The sequence below is a fragment of the Oryx dammah genome, unplaced genomic scaffold (genome assembly GCF_014754425.2).
Source record: "Oryx dammah isolate SB20612 unplaced genomic scaffold, SCBI_Odam_1.1 HiC_scaffold_3, whole genome shotgun sequence".
Taxonomy (NCBI): Eukaryota; Metazoa; Chordata; class Mammalia; order Artiodactyla; family Bovidae; genus Oryx; species Oryx dammah.
Genome location: NW_024070187.1, coordinates 35,991,691 through 36,011,047, shown reverse-complemented (window position 1 = coordinate 36,011,047; position 19,357 = coordinate 35,991,691). Strand labels below are relative to the sequence as shown.

Sequence of the window (19,357 nt, the reverse complement as noted above, 5' to 3'; positions counted from 1 at the left end):
GACACAGCCCGCGCTGGCGGCAAAGCCGGGCCGAGGGCGATTTTCCTCGACCGACGCCCACGACCCCGGCGGCAGCCCACCCACCGCGCCCACGCGCCCCACTAGCACCTCGCACTCACCGGCGCAGCGGCTGACCTGGGAAGGCACTGGCCCCGGGTTACCGTCACGTCGGAGAGAGCGGGCGGCGAGCCGGCGGTCGAGGGCCGACGAGCGAGCGCAGCACCCCCTCCAGCTTCACCTCGCAAGCTTTAGATTGCTGACCCGGACAGCGCCCGGCAGCGGCCCCTCCCTCGCGCCCCTGTTCCCTCGGGCGAGGGCCCGTGAAAGGCGTGGCGCTGCCTGCCTGGCTGCGATAAGCGCCCGGAGTCTGGGCTGAGAGCACGCAACTGTCATTAGTGGACCCAGCCAGGTACTGGACCTGACCGTCACCCGGCCGCGGGGAAGGGGTCAGGGAAATGACTATCCCTGGGCTTGCGGGGACAAAGCTACAAATCCTGCTTCCGGGGCTGGTATGAAATAGACAGTGGGGAGTACCCCTGGAGACCACAAAATGATACCCGGGCGGATCAATACCTGGTCTGACATGGGCGGATTTAGCCACTGCCAGTGTCCCACACCCCTAAGTACCACGGGATCCTGGCACCGAGGTTTTTTTCCTGTCACACACATTATCCATCCCCGGGGCAAGTAGGCGGTTTCTAATGAATGAGCTTCTGAGAAATGAGGTCCCTGCGTCCCAGGGCCAATAAAATCAGGAACCGAATCTAAGGGTGTCCGGATGGGGAAACAAACTTTTTGAATGAAAACATTACAATGAATAGTTTAAATACGTTCCTCACAATCCTGTAATACATGCATCTATTCAATACTCCGATCGTGTAGAAAAGCTGTAAGAGTGTGCAGATTCAGGAAGAGTTCATAACCTCTTCTAATGCTTTCTCAAGCGGATCATTGCCATCAAATTCTGTTTGAAAATTTAAGATTGAAGCCAGCATTTCATAATTGCATTGCATTGTAAAGAAATGAGTCGTTTTAAGTTAACATTTTACTTTGGGCTAAGCTTCACAGGTGGCTCAGTGGTAAAGAATCTGCCTCAGTTCATTTCAGTTCATTTCAGTCACTCAGTCGTGTCCGACTCTTTGCAACCCCATGAATCGCAGCACGCCAGGCCTCCCTGTCCATCACCAACTCCTGGAGTTCACTCAGACTCACGTCCATCGAGTCAGTGATGCCATCCAGCCATCTCATCCTCTGTCGTCCCCTTCTCCTCCTGCCCCAGATCCCTCCCAGCATCAGAGTCTTTCCCAATGAGTCAACTCTTTGCATGAGGTGGCCAAACTACTGGAGTTTCAGCTTCAGCATCATTCCCTCCAAAGAAATCCCAGGGCTGATCTCCTTCAGAATGGACTGGTTGGATCTCCTTGCAGTCCAAGGGACTCTCAAGAGTCTTCTCCAACACCACAGTTCAGCGCTCAGCATTCTTCACAGTCCAACTCTCACATCCATACATGACCACTGGAAAAACCATATCCTTGACTAGACGGACATTTGTTGGCAAAGTAATGCCTCTGCTTTTCAATATGCCCAGTATTTATGAAGTGAAGTGAAGTAGCTCAGTCCTATCCAACTTTTTGGGTCAGACTCATTGAGACCCCGTGGACTGTAGCCTACCAGGCTCCTCCCTCCATGGGATTCTCTGGGCAAGAATACTGGAGTGGGTTGCCATTTCCTTCTCCAGGGGATCTTCCCGACCCAGGGATTGAACCCAGGTCTCCTGCACTGCAGGCAGACGCTTTAACCTCTGAGCCACCAGGGAAGCCCAGTATTCATAGTGCCTGGTTATTGGAACAACTACTGAATGTGTTCTCTTTTTTTTTTTTTTTTTTTGACCCCACAGCACCCACTGTTTCAGCCAAAGAAGATCTTAGTTCCGGGCAGGGATCAAACCAATGCTTCCTGCAGTGGGAGCATGGAGTCTTAACCACTAAACCACCAGGGAAGTCCCTAGATGTGTTCTTAATCTAACACTTTTTTCTTTCCATTTAACTAGGCTTTTTGTCCCTCTCTTATTACATATCAAGAAATAGATGAAAATCATCTGTACCCACCAGCCACATACCATCTGCTTTTAGTCTTTTTCTCTGCATACATATTTTCTTAAAAAACAAAAATGGACTTGTATACAAAGTACAGGAGTGAACATCATCATCTCTGGAGTCAGAAAGTCTGTCAGATAGTCAGATAGTCTGAATTCTGGCTCTCCCAAATCCTGGAGACCTGAATTAGTTCTTTAGTCCTTAAGTAGTTATTGGTAATCAGCGGAAAGGATCTCTCAGGATAATTACATTAAATGAGACAATGTGTATAAAGCACTGATAATGTACATAATTTCATTGCTACTGCTAAGTCGCTTCAGCCGTGTCCGACTCTGTATGACCCCGTAGACCGCAGCCCACCAGGCTCCCCCATCCCTGGGATTCTCCAGGCAAGAACACTGGAGTGGGTTGCCATTTCCTTCTCCAATGCATGAAAGTGAAAAGTCAAAGTGAAGTCTCTCAGTCATGTCTGACTTTTAGCGACCCCATGGACTGCATAGCACTTAATAGATGCTGGGGCTTCCTAGGTAGCTCAGTGATAAAGAATCCGCTGGCCAATGCAGGAGTCCATCCTAAAGGAAATCAGTCCTGAGTATTCATTGGAAGGACTGATGTTGAAGCTGAAACTCCAATACTTTGGCCACCTGATATGAAGAGCTGACTCATTTGAAAAGACCCTGATGCTGGGAAAGATTGAAGGTGGGAGGAGAAGGGGAGAGAATGAGATGGTTGGATGGCATCACTGACTCAATGGACATGAGTTTGAGTAAACTCCGGGAGTTGGTGATGGACAGGGCGGCCTGGCGTGTTGCAGTCCATGGAGTCGCAAAGAGTTGGACACAACTGAGCAACTGAACTGAACTGAATGCAGGAAAGGCAAGAGACCAAGGTTCAATCCTTGGGTCAGCAAGCTCCCCTGGAGTAGGAAACAGCAACCCATGCCAGTACTCTTGCCTGGAAAATTCTATGAACAGAGAAGCCTGGCGGGCTTTGTGGAGAGTTGGACACAACTGAGTGCACACACACACACTAGATGGTAGCTATTACTATTAATATTTTGTAAAACTGCTATTTTGCAACATGGTTCCCTGTCATTCAAAATCTTTCTACAACCTTATATTTAATGGGCACATGGTATTCAATGTTTGTTATGTACTTTAACCAATCTTCCTATTATTCACAAAATATCTTTATAAGCTCTGTCATTACACACACACTCAGGTAAATTCCAGGCAGGGACTTGCTGAGGCAAAAGGTATGCTCATTTAAAAGTTTTTAATACATATAGCTAAATTTCCCACAAAAAGTTGGTGCCAAATTCAGTCTCCCAACAATTTAAGATTGCTTGTGCTCAGTCCCATTTGACTCTGCCCTTGAAGTCATAGTCATGTTTTACACGCCTTACAGTCAAATCATAGACTTATCAAAGTCAGGATTTCCCAACTGAAAGCTCTGAGGTCAACAGGCGTTCACACCTTTGACACACATATCATTATTGTTGTTCAGTAGCTAAGCCGTATCTTGACTCCTTGCATCCCTATGAACTACAGCACATCAGGCTTCCCAGTGTTTCACTATCTCCTGGAGTTTGCCCAAATGCATGTCTCAGTTGGTGGTGCCATCTAGCCATCTCATCCTCTGTCTCCCCCTTCTCCTCCTGCCGTTAATCTTTCCCAGCATCAGACTATTGGAAAAACCATAGCTTTGACTATATGGACCTTTGTTCACAAAGTGATATCTCTGCTTTTTAATATGCTGTCTAGGTTTGTCATAGCTTTCCTTCCAAGAAGCACATTCTTTTAATTTCATGGCTGCAGTCACCATTCACAATGATTTTGGAGCCCAAGAAAATAAAATCTGTCACCATTTACATTTTTACTGATCTATTTGCCATGAAGTGATGGTACTGGATACCGTGATCTTAGTTTTTTGAATGTTAAATTTTAAGCCAACTTTTTCACTCTCCTCTTTCACCCTCATCAAGAGGCTCTTTAATTCCTCTTTGCTTTTGGCCATTAGAGTGGTATCATTGGTGATCTTAAATGAGCACTAGAAGGGCTGAGGTGTCACCATGCATTTCTGTAGGCGGTGCACATAGGCATAACTAGATGTTTCAGAAAAAAATGCCTTCAGGAGGGAAGCCAATAGTCTTATTCATAAAATCACTTGAGCCACCCTTTTGAAAACTCTAAAAATAACTGGGAGATTTTGCAGTGGGGGCAGGGAGGGAGCCTAATACTCCTTTCCAATCATCACACCAGTGAAGGGTGTTTGCTTGTATGGCTTTCACAGGGGTATCAGTGCTTGATGGAATGTCAGCAACAGATAAGTTGATATCAACTTAATGTTGATAAACTTAATGTTGATAAACTTTATTAATAAAATTAATAAAAAATTAACTTAATGTTGATAAAGTATAAAAAGTATGATTTATTATACAGAATGGCAATGAAAGTAAAAATCAAAAACAGTCTTCTCATTAAAGGAACAAGCTTCCTGGGCCTATAACACCATCAGTCAATCAACCTTATTATCAAAGCTCTTATATGGACCTATAAGAAGCTCTCTTCATCCTTCTCATAGAATTCTTAATATCCTCCAAACCTCTCCCAGCCCCCTTGAGCTCTCTCTATCTGCTTGCCTGGCTACCAATTGCAAGGAAGTGGTAAGGACTTGGCCCATTCCTTAGTGTGTTCTCTAAGTGGTGAACACAGTTCCCCCTTAGCAAATTCAGGTGTCAGTTTAGTCGCTCAGTCATGTCCAACTCTTTGCGACCCCATGGACTGCAACACGCCAGGCCTCCCTGTCCAGCACCAATTCCTAGAATTTACTCAAATTCATGTCCATTGAGTCAGTGATGCCATCCAACCATCTCATCCTCTGTCATCCACTTCTCCTCCCACCTTCAATCTTTCCCAGCATCAGGGTCTTTTCAAATGAGTCAGTTCTTCACATCAGGTAGCCAAAGTATTAGAGTTTCAGCTTCAACATCAGTCCTTCCAATGAACATTCAAGACTGATTTCCTTTAGGATGGACTGGTTGGATCTCCTTGAAGTCCAAGGGACTCTCAAGAGTCTTCTCCAGCACCACAGTTCAAAAGCATCAATTCTTTGGCACTCAGCTTTCTTTATAGTCCAACTCTCACATCCATACATGACTACTGGAAAAACCATAGCCTTGACTAGATGGACCTTTGTTGGCAAAGTAATGTCTCTGCTTTTTAATACGCAGTCTAGATTGGTCATAACATTTCTTCCAAGGAGTAAACGTGTTTTAATTTCATGGCTGCAGTCACCATATGCAGTGATTTTGGAGCCCCCCAAAAATAAAGTCAGCCACTGTTTCCCCTGTTTCCCCATCTATTTGCAATGAAGTGATGGGACCGGATGCCATGATCTTAATTTTCTGAATGCTGAGCTTTAAGCCAACTTTTTCACTCTCCTCCTTCACTTTCATCAAGAGGCTCTTTAGTTCTTCACTTTCTGCCATAAGGGTGGTGTCATTTGCATATCTGAGGTTATTGATTTTTCTCCCAGCAATCTTGATTTCAGCTTGTGCTTCATCCAGCCCAGCGTTTCTCATGATGTACTTTGCATATAAGTTAAATAAGCAGGGTGACAATATACAGCCTTGACATACTCCTTTTCCTATGTGGAACCAGTCTGTTGTTCCATGTCCAGTTCTAACTGTTGTTTCCTGACCTGCATACAAATTTCTCAAGAGGCAGGTGAGGTGGTCTGGTATTCCCATCGCTTGAAGAATTTTCCACAGTTTATTGTGATCCACACAGTCAAAGGGTTTGGCATAGTCAATAAAGCAGAAGTAGATGTTTTTCTCAGAGAAGGCAATGGCAACCCACTCCAGTACTCTTGCCTGGAAAATCCCATGGACGGAGGAGCCTGGTAGGCTGCAGTCCATGGGGTCGCAAAGAGTCGGACACAACAGAGCGACTTCACTTTCACTTTTCACTTTCATGCATTGGAGAAGGAAATGGCAACCCACTCCAGTGTTCTTACCTAGAGAATCCCAGGGATGGCGGAGCCTGGTGGGCTGCCGTCTATGGGGTCGCACAGAGTTGGACACGACTGAAGCGATTTAGCAGCAGCAGATGTTTTTCTGGAACTCTCTTGCTTTTTCAATGATCCAACAAATGTTCGGCAATGTGATCTCTGGTTTCTCTGCCTTTTCTAAAACCAGCTTGAACATCTGGAAGTTCACGGTTCACATATTGTTGAAGCCTGGCTTGGAGAATTTTGAGCATTACTTTACTAGCATGTGAGATGTCAGGTGTCAGACAGGGCTTATTATAGCCCTGGGGGCATTTGAGAATATAATATCTGTATTGGCTCCCAGTGTATTTATTTTCACTACTACTTAAGTTGAAGCAAATAAAAACCAGTGCAAGAGGCTGTATGCACCATGACCCCCCACCATGGCTCTGCTTATCAGCTACCAGGGGCCTTCGATCAATTCAGTGAGAAAACAGTTAGTCTCTAAATAGAAACAGGGTATAAACAACACTTTCCAAAAATCTCACTATAAAAGGAAGGTGAGAGAAAGCAGTATATCTAAAGAGTATATTGGGGCTCAGAGAAAATATTTCTTGTTTGGTTTAAATTAGGCCAAAATAGGTGTGCATGCCAAGAAGACAAGCCATAAAGAAGAAAAGGTGGTTAATCAGGTAACTTAGAAAACAGAATGGGTTTAGAATTCAGGGGAATTAGAAAAGACAAACAAATATTATATATTTTTAAGTTGTGACCAAAAGGGAGGGAGTCAAGATGTGTCCTCATGTAGATAAATGTTTTAATTGGGGAAAAGAGAGAAAATTGAAAGAATTATCTTTGCTTCTTTCCCTAACAGCCTACTTGTCTTTCCTAAAAGTCCTTTGTTTTCCCATAGAATCCCTTTCTCTCCACCCCACTTTCTCCTATTAAACTGGTCTATAAACCCCAGGACCTTATCTTTTTTCCTTTAATCTGTTGTCAATTAACTTTCAGCTCCTCCCCGACCACCACTAGACCTAAACTGGTGGACAAAGTTTTTCTTCCAAGGGACCTAAAGAGAGATTGCCAAGCACCAAGACCCCTAAGACTGGATTCTATAAATGTACTGACATCAGTTACAAATGGACATGGCTTTCCCAATCACAGAGAAGTAAAGCTAGAGCAGGTTGCTGCTAAGTCGCTTCAGTCGTGTCCAACTCTGTGCGACCCCATAGATGGCAGCCCACCAGGCTCCCCCATCCCTGGGATTCTGTAAGCAAGAATACTGGAGTGGGTTGCCATTTCCTTCTCCAATGCATGAAAGTGAAAAGTCAAAGTGAAGTCGCTCAGTCGTGTCCGACCCTTAGTGACCCCATGGACTACAGCCTACCAGGCTCCTCCATCCATGGGATTTTCCAGGCAAGAGTACTGGAGTGGGGTGCCATTGCCTTCTCCAAGAGCAGGTTAGGAGGCTGAATAAATTTGAGGATGTGGTTTTGCTGGGTGGGTAAGGCAACAGAAAAATAGAGCAAGAGTTTGAGCAGGTTAAGTGATTCATCACAGAAAAGTGAAGGCAGGAAGAGAGAGGTGGTGAGGGGACCTAAATTAGGGTCACTTGGAGGCTGAAGAGCTGAAACCAGAGGGTGAAGTCACTGATTAGGAAACTGGCATATAATATTAGCAATCCAGGCTTGACAAGGTCCCATGATTTGAACATGACAGTTGAATTACAGAAATGGAAGAAAGGTCTGTCTTCTAGTGCTGAATAAGAACTTGGCATCAGTTTAGCATCTTAAAGCAATACTCATTTATTATTTCACAATTCTGGAGGTCAGGAATCCAGGTGGGTTAGGCTGGGCTCTGCTTAGGCTATCAGGCATTCAGTCCAGTCGGTCAGCTGGATTCTTATCTGAAGACTTTCATCTGAAGGATCTGCTAAGGACCGATTGTTGGCAGAATCCATTTCTTTGTAGTTTTAGGACTGAGGTCTGTGTTTCCTTGCTGACAGTCAACCATCTTCTTCAGGCTGCCCACATTCCTTCTCATGTGACTCCTCATCTCAAAGCACGTCCTCAAACTTCTCTCGGATTTTATCTCCCTCTTTTTAAAGGGCTTGTGTGATTACCTCAGGCCCATCTAGATAATCTCACTATTTTGGGGTGAACGCATTTGGAACTTCAGTCACAACTTCAGAATTCCTCAGAGCAGTTCCCAGAGCAATGCTTGGTTAAGTGACCAGTGGAAACTTGGACCCTGGTGGGGAGATGGGGGTCTTTAGAATTCTGTCTACACTGAAGGTTAAGTTGAGATCAAAGAACACAAAAGCTAGGCTGATGGCTTGGTCATCTAAATAAACACAGACTCTGCCGAGGTAGTGACCATCTTAGAGAGAAGAGAAACACCAAAAAACAGTTATCAGCGTCTTTTATGGGTATGGAGAAAAGAGGCTGGCATTAATACAGAGAGACAGCATGATGCGGGGGAGGGGGGAGTGGTGAGAGAGCAGGCTGTGGTGGAGGTGTTGAGGCCAGATGTGAAGCCAGATCACCCTGATGCTAATGATTCTCTTTATGTAGCAGACAAGAGACCAAATAATTCATTTGGTTGTAAAGTTCACAGAGGTAGTCAAGCCCTAAAAAATAAGCATAGTAGAGGGGAAAGTGTATATAATTAGGTACAGATAATTAATCTGCAGAGTTAGAAAGTGGGGCAGAAGATGTAACATTTGTCCTTGAAAAATAGACTGAAAGTTTAAACGTTGAGAGTTCACCAAACCAAATTTCACGTATCTATAAAGTCTTTAAACTTTTTCATTGAAGAATAATACACATATAGAAAATGTACAGAAAATCTAAGTAAACAGCTTGATGTATATTTACAAAGTAAACACACTTGTGTATCTGTTACTCAGATCAAATATATGCATATATATATTTGTATGTGTATTTGTTATATGTCAATTATATTTCAATAAAAATAAACAAGCCAAAAAAAAAAAACCCCAAATAAACAAAACTCATGTTTGGTGATAAAAGTGAGATGAGTAGTTATCTTTGGAGAGGACAATGACTAGGGTAGAACACAATGGAAACTTTTGGGATATTGATAATAAACAAATATAAAAATATGTATACACATATATATAGACAGAGAGAGAGAAAGAGGTTAGGGTGGCAGATATATGGGTATGTTCACTTTTTAAATATACATCAGATCATTTACTTAAGATTTTCTTTGCTTTTTCTGTATGTATGTTATACTGCAATTTAAACGTTTACTTAAACAAAAGATTTTATGAACACATGATATGTAGAAAAGAAAGATGAGATGCTAGATTAAAACAAGTTGATTAAGTAGGTTTCATCATTGCAGAACACGTATACAGCATTTGTTCATGGAAGCTCTTCACCGAAAAGTAGCTCAATCGCTGTATTCTCAGAAACATATTAACAGAAATGTAAGAGAATCTTCTAAGGCCAAATGTGGAGGCCCTAAGGCCAAACCAAGACTGCAGATTTATCTTGAGAGTGAGAAACCATTGAAAGTTTAGTGTAGAGGGATGACACTGTCAGAGTGGTGTTTAGGAAGAGTAATCTGTTTACGTATATGATGGATGGCAGATGTAGGAAAGCAGTGAACAGTCTGGAAATGAAAAAAATAGACTGAACTAGAGTTTTATGGTGGAAAAAAATTTGTGAGGAAAAAACACCATAAGGGAAGAATTTACAGTCCTGGTAACAGATAAAACATTGAATGTGAGAGACAAAGAAGCTGGAACGTCTTGTGCGTCATTAAAGGGAATTACGAAAGTAGAAAGTATGTCTCCCACCTCAGTGTATTTCCTAAATGTTGCCTTGCTCAGAGCCTTGAACACAACAGATACTTGATAAATATTTATTGACTGAATAATAAAAGTGAGTTTATCTCATGTAATTCAGGGGCTTATCCATCCTGACCTGAATGTTGTAAAAGTGGAGAAGGGTTTATTGAGACTGACCTTTTTCATATGATACCTTACTCACCACTATAACATTTTATTGACAGTAGAGACAAGAATTCATTCATGGGAGCAACTGAAGTTAAAGTGTAATGAGCATTGAATGACACATCATTCATTATATAATGCCTTAGACTTTTTTCACTTCTGGCTGTCATGCCATCTATTATAACAGATGATGTCAACAGAGCCAAAGCTTATAACTTCATCCAGAATGAGATTTTAGTCTTCTCCATGTCATCACCCATATTAGACCAAGAAATATACATTAATTATTCTATTTTATAACAAAGTCAACAGCCAGTCTAGATGTACCCAAGGTTCATCTCACCTCTACAGCTTTTGCTATTTGACCCTTGGGTGCCTCAATTTCTTTACTTCAAATTAAGGGTGATAATACCTATGTCACCGGGTTGAATAAAGACAATAAAATAATGTATATTTGGAAAACATTAGGTAGCCTCAATCTTTCCCCAATACCAATAGTAGTAGCTAATGTTTATTGAGTACTTGGTACTTGCCAGGCAGTGTTCTAAGTGCCTCTAGGGTTTGCGCAGTTTTTTCTAAATCTCATTTGATCTTCACAACAATGGCTTTAGGTGGGTTCTGTTAAAATTTTTATCTTGAAGATGAAACTGAAGCATAGTGGGATTATGCAAAAACTGCTAAAAGATTTCTTTGGAGAGAGAATGTAAAATAAATTTGTTCACCCTTCAAAATCCTGCTCAGTCACAATGGATCAAAATAAAAGAAGAAAAACGAGAAAATCCAGGCAGTTGCAAAACCAAGATGAATATCTCCATGAAAGAAATCCAAAGTGGTGAGAATTACCAAGCTTGTGGGTTGAAGGTCTTGAGTCCAGAAACAGATAATGGTGGTAAGGAGTTTGGCTAAATAAAGGGGACTCCACTGACAAAAAGCTGGGGACCAGAACCAGGCTCTCTGCTTGAAGCCCAGGCAGGGATGAGGCTGCCCACTTATAAAAGGGTAGAGTGGGACTTCCCTGGTGGTGCAAAAACTCCTCACTGCCAATGCAGGGGGTCCAGGTTTGATCCCTGATTGGGGAACTAGATCCCACATGCCATCACTAAAGATCCTGCATGCCTCAATGAAGACCGAAGATCCCATTGCTGCAACTAGGACCGTCGCAGCCAAATAAAAGTATATTTTTAAAAATACACTAGTTTTAAAAATAAATAAAAGAGTGTAGATAGTGGGAGAGAGTGCCTGTGGATGTGTGGTATGGATGGAGATGTTGAGGCAGAGACACACCACCTGATGGTGAAGCCCTTCAGCCCATCATGTCTCCCTGATGCCTCTAGGGGCCTCTGTGCCTCCATAAAGCAGGGTGGGTGGGGGGAGGCAGTGGACCTTGAGAGCCACTGGAGTGGACCTCTGCTGTGATGTGCCTGGTCTCACCTGTTGCCTCTGAGAAGGTCTCTAACACTGCTGGATGAACTGTGGCACCTCCACGGCCTTCTGTTCACTAACAGGCTACTCCTCAACAAAAGTATGAAATTGAAGCTACAATCCAGGCCTTACCCAACCTCAGTAATTTGTAAGACTGATAATGAAATAAATCATGTTAATCCCAAAATTTAAAAAAGTACAGCTAAGCTTTGGCTAGGGATGTAGCCAATGTGTTGCTCCATTGTAGAAACAGGAAGACACATAACAGTCTGATGGCCCTTCTTCCTACTCCTTCTTGTTTTTTAATCCCCCTTTCATATTTCCACATCTTACTCCCCTGTGGTTATACCTTGGATAACTTCCTCAGACATATCCTCCCAGTCACTAATTCTCTATCTGTTGTTGTTTAGTTGCTAAGTCATGTCTGACTCTTGGAGACCCCATGGCCTGTAGCCCACCAGGCTCCTCTGTCCATGGGCTTTCCCGGGCAAGAATACTGGGGTGGGTTGCTCTTTCTTTCCATTAATCTTTATTTTAACTTTCTATCCATTTGAATCCTTAATTTCAGTAAGTTTTTTTTTTAAATTTCTAAGAGTAATATTTTGTTCTTCTTCAAATTGTCCTGATCATTAGTCTCCTATTTTTTCTCATGTTTTCAATGTTTTCAATGTTTTCTCAACTTTTTTAATCTAAAAGCATTTCAAGCAGACTTTTTTTAGTTTAATTCTGATAATTAATTTATAAAAGTTGAACTCTCTGTGGTTCTGGGTTTGCCATCTATGGCTTGCTTGATTTTTGTTTTATACTTTTTACTATGAGCTTTTTGTTGACTGTCTCCAGGAATTCTTTGAGGCCTGCTTGAGGGTATGCTCATCTGGAAAAGTCTATTTTTACTTCTCTCAGGCACCTGGGGATAGTACCTAACCTGATGCTCTTTAAATTATAAGCTTGTGTTTTTGGATCAGCAAAATATGTGGACCGAGTTCCAAACTATGTGACATCTAGCCAGTAGAAAAAGTTCTCAAAGAAAATGTTGTTGTTTTTTTTAACTTTCATTCATAGCCCAGTCCAACACAGAAACGTGTTCTTGTGATTCACTTTTAGTTCGCCCATTCTGAGAGTGTACCTCTCTTAGATGTAGGTATTATGCTTCCCTTCTACATGAGTCCAGGCTTTGTTTCTGTCCCCTCTGTGCAATGCAGTTCAGAGTGTCAATAAAGAATACTGTAGGTCTCAGAGTATCCAAGGCTCTAAAATTTAGTTTACTTGCCTAGTCTGTACTCCATTCTGATCCTAGTGGGAATCATCCAGTCAAGTAAGAGTGGTTTCAGTATTTTCAACAAGGACCTACTATATAGCACATGGAACTCTGCTCAGTGTTATGTGGCAGCCTGGATGGGAGGGGAGTTTGGGGGAGAATGGATACATGTATATATATGGCTGAGTCCTTTCACTGTTCACCTGAAGCTATCACTATATTGTTAATTGGCTATACCTCAATGGAAAATAAAAAGTTTAAGTTAAAAAATAAGAGTGGTTTTAATATTTTATCAACCATTTTTAGATATTATTTAGCTGAGTAGTTTCAGGGCCTCTTAACTCTGCAATATTGCTGAAACTAGAAATTCTCAAATGTATCTGTCATCTTTTTCACTTTTTCTTACCACTGTAGTGGCTCAGACAGTAAAGAATCTGCCTGCAATGTAGGAGACCCAGGTTCAATCCCTGGGTCAGGAAGATCCCCTTCAGAAGGGAATGGTTACCAACTCCAGTATTCTTGCCTGGAGAATTCCATGGACAGAGGAGCCTGAAAGTCTACAGTCTCAAAAAGTAGGGCATGACTGAATGATTAAAACACACACACATGAAAATTTCCAAGCATTTCACAAGTAGAAAGATCAGTATGATGAATGACTATGTGCTAATCTCAACTGGTAATCAATTTTCATTTCAGTGATACTCCTCTTTCTCCCCCTTTCCCACAGATTATTTTGAAACAAATTTCAGACAACAAATAATTTTATTTCATAAATATTTTCTTTCATGTCTGAAGATGTAGATCTTAGTAATTTTCATTTTATCTCAAATATTCATCTTTCACCAACTTTTAAAAAAATAATTTAATTAATTAATTAATTTATTTTTGGCTGTGCTGGGCCTTCCTTGATGCCTGGTCTTTTTCTCTAGTTGTAGCAAGTGGAGGCTACTCTGTAGCTGCAGTATGTGGACTTTTCATTGCCGCAGCTTCTCTTGTCGCAGAGCAGAGGCTCTATGGCACACGGGCTTCTGTAACTGAAGCACCTGAGCTCAGCAGTTGCGGCTCCCGGGCTCTGGAGCACAGGCACAATAATTGTGGTGCATAGGCTTAGTTACTCTGTGGCATGTGGGATCTTCCCAGATCAGGGATCAAACCCATGTCTCCTGCATTGGCAGGTGGGCTGCCAATTGATCCTGACGGGCTACAGTCCATAGTGTTGCAAAAGAGTTGGACAAAACTTAGCGACTACAACAACAACAATATTCAACATGGTACTGGAAGTTGTAGCTAAAGCAAATTAGGCAAGAAAAAGAGAGGCGACCAGACTTGAAGGAAATAAAATGATTTCTGTTAATAGGTGATATTATTTTTTATGAAGAAAATGCTAAAGATTTCACACACAAAAAACTGTTAGAGCTAATAAATTCATCAAAGCTTCAGCATACAAAGTCAATACATAAAAATCAGTTGATTTTCTATACTTTAGCAATGGACAATCTGAAAATGAAATTAAGAAAACAATTTCATTTATAATAGCTTCAAAAAGAATAATATAAATTTAACCAACAAAGTGAAAGACGTACACTGTAAACTACAAGACATTGCTATAATAAATTAAAGAAAACATAAGTGAATGGAAAGACATCATGTATTCATGGATTGGAGACCTAAGATTGTTAAAATGACAATACTACCCAAAGTGATCCATAGATTGAATCCAATTACTCTCTAAATTCCAATGTGTTTTTGCAGAAATAGAAAAACTCATCCTAAAATTCACATGAATCTCAAGGGACCCCAAATACCCAAAGTAATCTTGAAAATGAAGAACAAAGTGGAGTGCTCACACTTTCTGATTTCAAAAATTGCTGGAGAGTAACATCAGCATCATGGCAGTGTAAGATGCTTTATTTCTCCCCCTCACTTTCCAACTAGTAAGACATCCATAACTTGCCTCTGCTCAAACTACCAGGATGCTGGAGAGACCCACACATCTGTATATCTGAAGGTGGGTGGTTTGGAACACACACAGGAGGTGGAACTAGGGTAAGAGTGGCGGCAGTGCCTACACCCCCAGTTTCTCCTCTGAAATGGCTAAGCCTGCAGTCCCAGAGAGCCAGGCAGCAGCTACGCAGGCAGTGCATATGGCTTCCTGGTCATGGCAGAACCAGGCAGCAGTAGTAGCAGGGCCCATGACTCCGGTCCCTCCAGCCGTGGTGGTGCCCGTGATCCTCATCCCCCTACCCATGGTGGTGCCTACCAACCTGACAGCCCCGCTGTGGTGGAGGCACCTGTCTGACCCCAGCGTCTCCCACCCACCCCTCCTGCTGAGGCTAACCAAGTGACCCCAGACACAGTGGGGCACCCACCATCCCAGTGCCCCTGGCAGCAACGACAGTGGCAGCAGTGACAGGGACAGCAATGGTGCCAACATCAGCAGGGCACCAATGATCCCAGAGGCACAAGCAGGGACCACGGAGGGCACCTGTGACACCTCTGGCAAAGGCAGTGAAGGGTGGAAAGTGCCAATTCTCAAATATTGTCTGAGGCACTGCAGCAAGAAAAACCGAAAACTTGTGCTATATCTACTAAAAAACAGAAGACCTCTAATTACCAATCTGTTGAATTGTTAGACTCTAAGTAAACAAAGCAAAGTTGCTCAGTCATGTCCAACTCTTTGGGACCCCATGGACTGTAGCCCATCAGGCTCCTCCGTCCATGGGATTCTCCAGGCAAGAATGATGGAGTGGGTTGCCATTTCCTTCTCCAGGGGATCTTCCCAGGGATCGAACCCAAGTCTCCCGCATTGCAGGCAGATGCTTTTAACCTCTGAGCCACAGGGAAGCCCAAGTAAACAAAATTTCATCTAAATTAGAAAGGGGTTTGCTACTTCAAATGCACCAGCAGAGAAACAACTCATCAAACACTGTGAAAAACCCCAGTCACACAGTATCACAAAAAGAAAATGACCAAACTTGAAGTCAAGGAAGATTGTGATCTAAATGACAAAGAATTAAAAATAGCCATCGTGAGAAACTCAACGGGCATGAGAAAGCTCAGAAGGCAGTTTAGTGAGCCTAGGAATAAAAGTGAGGAATGAACCAATGCTTTACCAAAGAGACTGAAACTTTAAAAAAGGACCAAACAAGCTGTGGAGCTAAAGAACTCAAAAAATGGGATGGAGAATGCTTTAGAAGTATTGGGAAATTCCATTTCCCACAAAGAAGAGAAAATTAGTGAGCTCAAAGATATAAATCTAGAAGTGATTTAGGCAGAAGAGGACAAAGAGCCAAGATCTTAAGAAATTGAAGAAACTCTATCCAACTCCATTAGAGAAGGCAACATAAAGAAAATGGGTATCCCAGAAGAGAGAGAAAATGGAGCAGAAAGCTTATTTAAAGAAATAGTAGCTGAGAACATCCTAAAGCTGGGGAACGAACTGGATATACAAGTCTACCAAGTTAACAGAATACCTAATTATCTTGATGCAAAAGAATCTTCTCCAAGACAGAATTTAATAATAAAGAAAATTTTAAAGATAGCTATTCCCTTGTGGCTCAGTTGGTGAAGAATCTGCCTGCAATGCAGGAGACCTGGATTCAATCCCTGGGGTCAGGAAGATCCCCTGGAAATGTGAATGGCAACCCACTCCAGTATTCTTTTTTTTTTTTTTTTCTGGTTTGTAGAATTTTATTTATTTTTTTTTATTTTTATTTTTTTTTAATTTATTTATTTATTTTTAATTTTTACTTTGCCTAGAGAATTCCATGGACAGAGGAAACTGGTGGCTACAGTCCATGCAGTTGCAGAGTCAGACACGACCAAGTGACTAACACACACACAGAGGACAAAACATAGTAACCTACAAAGATACCCCCATTAAGCTATCTGCAGATTTCTCAGCAGAAACTCTATAGAGCAAGAGAAGGTGGAGTGATATATTTAAAATATTGAAAGACAAAAATTATCACCCAATGTGGAGAAAAGGGAAGCTTTGCTTTGCACATTGTTGGTGGGAATGTAAATTGGTGCAGCTTCTGTGGAAAACAGTACAAACGTTTATCAAAAAACTAAAAATAGAACTATTTTATGACCCAATAATTCCACTCCTGGGTATACACTCACCCCTCCCCTCAAAGAAAACCAAAAACAATTCAAAAAAATGCATGAACCCCAATGTTCACAGCAGCAATATTTACAATTGCCAAGATATGGAAGCAACCTAAGTGTCCATCAAAAGATGAATGGATAAAGAAGACGTGGTATATGTACTAAGTGGAAAACTACACAGTCATAAAAATAATCTTGCCATTTGCAACAACATGAGTGGGTCTATAGGGTGTTATGCTAAGTGAAATAAATCAGACGGAGAAAGGCAAATACTGTATACCCTCATGTATATGTGTAATCTAAAAAACAAACACAAAAATGAAAACAGACTCATAGACTCAGAGAACAAAGAGTGGTTGCCAGAATGGAGGGTGGGGGAAGAAATAGATGGAGGAGATTAAGAGGTACAAACACCAGGTTATAAAATAAATAAGCCAAGGGGATGTAATATACAGTATATATGGTTAACAATATTGTAATAATTTTGAATGAGAGATGGTTATTAGACTTGTCATGGCAATCATTTCATAATATATGCAAATGTCAAGTCACTATACAGTACACCTAAAACTAAATAATATTGTGTACCAATTATATTTCAATTTTAAAAAAACGGTGTTGAGAAAACTAAATCTATGTACAAAAGAATGAATATGGAAACTTTCTTTACACCACAGACAAAAAACTAATAAGATGGATAAAAGAACTAAACCTGAGAGCTAAAACTATAAAACTTTAGAAAGAAGCATAGGAAAAAATCATTCTAAGAATAGATTTGGCAATGATTTCTTCAATATGACACTATTGCTTACTTTATAGTACGCTTTCCCTCCTTGGCCTATGACCACTACATGCAAATAGCAACCCTCAGACATTATGACCACCTAAAAGGGTACTGCTACTGCTAAGTCACTTCAGTCCTGTCCGACTCTGTGCGACCCCACAGACGGCAGTCCACCAGGCTCCCCCATCCCTGGAATTCTCCAAGCAAGAACACTGGAGTGGGCTGCCATTTCCTTCTCCAATGTATGAAAGTAAAAAGTGAAAGCGAAGTTGCTCAGTTGTGTCCAACTCTTGGCGACCCCATGGACTGCAGCCTACCAGGCTCCTCCGTCCATGAGATTTTCCAGGCAAGAGTACTGGAGTGGGGTGCCATTCATTTCTAAACATCGTCTGGGAGAGGGGCGGGGGGATGTACTCACTTGAAACCACTGCAAGACTGGAAAAAGATTTGTATGATGTTAATAGCATATTTTCAGAGTTGGAAGAGAAAACTTCATCTAGTGGGGTATCTTTTTTGACAACTATCCTCAACATAGAAAGTTAAACTGACTAACTGACCCTTTGGGAACTTCATTTATTTAAAAATTCTTTTTTAATATAAGAATTATGTGTCTCATTTCAAGTGATTCAAACAGTTCAGAAGTTTTAAAAAATGAGTGAAAAAAAAAAATTCACATCTGTTCATGGGATTTCCCAGGCAAAAAGACTGGCTGCTGCTCCTGCTGCTATTGCTAAGTCGCTTCAGTTGTGTCCGATTCTGTGTGACCCCACAGATGGCAGCCCACCAGGCTCTGCTGTCCCTGGGATTCTTCAGGCAAGAACACTGGAGTGGGTCACCATTTCCTTCTCCAGGGGATCTTCCCAACCCAGGGACTGGACCCAGGAATTGAACCCACGTCTCCTGCTTGGCAGGTGAATTCTTTATCATTGAGTCACTTGGGAAGCCTTTGTTGAATAGAAGTGACAAAAGCAGGCATCTTTGTCTCATTCCTAATTTTAGGGAAAAGGCTTTGTCTTTCACCATTGAGTAAGATGTTAGCTATGGGCTTTTCACATATGGCCCTTAGATTAAGGAAGTATCCTTCTACTTCTAGTTTGAGGTTTCTTTTTTTTTTTAATCATGAAAGGTACTGAATTTTGTCAAATGCTCTTTCTGCATCAATTAAGATGATCATGTAATTTCTTCCCTTCATTATGTTAATATGGTGTATTACATTGATTTTCCTATGTTGAACCATCGTCATATTCCAGGGTTAAATCCTACCTGGTCATGGCATATAATCCATTTAATATGGTGCTCAACTCAATTTGTGAGTATTATATTGAGGACTTTTGCATCTATATTCACAAGGGATAGTGGTTTAGTTTTCTTTAGAGTGTCTCTGTGTGGCTTTAGTATCAAGGGGCTGTTGATCTCACAGATGAATTAGGAAGATTAAATTTTTTTGGAAGAGTTAGTTATTTAAATATTTGGTAGAATCTACTTGTCAAGCCATTTTGTCCATTGCTTTTCTTTGTTTGAGTGGTTTTTAATTACTGATTCAATCTCTTTCCTAGTTATAGGTCTGTTCAGATTTTCTATTTCTTCATGAGTTGGTTTTGGCATATTGTATTTTTCTAGCAATGTGTCCACCTTACCTAGGTTACCCAATTTGTTGACAAATAATTCTTCATAGTATCCTTTTATATTACTTTTATTTCTATAAAATTTATAGC

General features: G+C 41.5%; 1 protein-coding gene across 3 annotated transcripts in view; it reads right to left on the bottom strand.

Annotated features, from left to right (window-relative positions):
- ABCG2 (ATP binding cassette subfamily G member 2 (Junior blood group)) overlaps positions 1–19,357 on the bottom strand; it is a 138,821-nt gene that overhangs the window by 73,705 nt on the left and 45,759 nt on the right. The window contains exon 1 of one of the 3 annotated variants that reach the window (XM_040237886.1): positions 120–620. The exons of the other annotated variants lie outside the window; for them this stretch is intronic. The gene's annotated coding sequence lies outside the window, so the exon portion shown is untranslated. Of the gene's footprint in view, positions 1–119; positions 621–19,357 lie in introns of those variants that run through there. 3 annotated transcript variants of the gene reach the window in all.